Source organism: Sinocyclocheilus anshuiensis, unplaced genomic scaffold, assembly GCF_001515605.1.
Source record: "Sinocyclocheilus anshuiensis isolate Anshui unplaced genomic scaffold, SAMN03320099.WGS_v1.1 scaffold58, whole genome shotgun sequence".
In the NCBI taxonomy this organism is placed as follows: Eukaryota; Metazoa; Chordata; class Actinopteri; order Cypriniformes; family Cyprinidae; genus Sinocyclocheilus; species Sinocyclocheilus anshuiensis.
The window spans coordinates 59,062-60,215 of record NW_015547688.1 but is presented as its reverse complement, the minus strand read 5'-3'; positions in this window follow the sequence as shown (position 1 = coordinate 60,215).

Genomic DNA, 1,154 nt, shown 5'->3' with positions numbered 1-1,154 from the left:
TATATATATATATATAAAATTGTAAATAATAATAATACAATTAAAATAACAGAAAATAATATATGGTATAATAAATAAATAAATAAATAAATACAAAAAAATAATAATAATAAAATGAACACATTTTTGTTAAGTGACTTGTTTTATCTCAGAGCCATGACCCAAAGTCACCAGAAGGGATTTATCCGAATCGAGGATCTGTTCTTGCTCATGTTTATATTAAAACATTGTTTATTCTTATTCATATTATATTATTAATATTATTACTGTTACTTAGGGCCCTATGATTTCCGCCATGCAGAAAACGCAGAATGCAGTCATAAAAATGGAACTTACTGTATAACACGGAAAGTCACTGAATTTGCCAAATTTTGGATAAACAAATCAAAAGTAGGTTACTACACTCGAATTAAAAATTTTAATTAACATTTTTTTTAATTATTATTAAAACAATATTTTTAAGGAATATTTACCAGAAAAATTATTTACCAGAATTTATTTACCAGAAAAATGTAAATACACAACACAGTATTTCTGAAAAATTTAATAAAATAATAATAAATATTTTTTTTATAAAATCAATTACTTGGATATACTTTTGGTTATTCAAATTTTATGAAACCATTAAAATGGAAGACAGAAAATTAATGGAAAACACAGAATTTGGTCAAAATAAAACTGAATTTGAGAAAAGAAATATTTCATAGGGCCTTAATGTAAGTTTTTACATACAAACTTTTCATAAATTGCTGTTAAATTGTGTACGTTTCATGACTTTATTAATTAATTAGACATGCTTTTTGATTAATAAAATGTCATTTAATCATTAAAACAGAGTCTAGAAAAATTTAAATGGAAAAAAACAGAATCCAGAAAAAAATAAAATGGATTTCATAGGGCCCTACTAATACTGTCGTTGTTAATATTATTATTAATACTAATAGAAAATAATATATTGTATAATTAATACAATTAAAAAAGCAGTTTTGAAGGTGTCTTTTCACTTTTTGTTTAAACAATGCATGTTCTAATATACAGTTGCATCTGTATTCAGTAAATAAATACTACTAATGTGTATAATAAATCTAATAATTAAATGAAGTGTAAGTGTCTGTTCTCCTAATATTATGTGCTATTATTATTATATTATAATA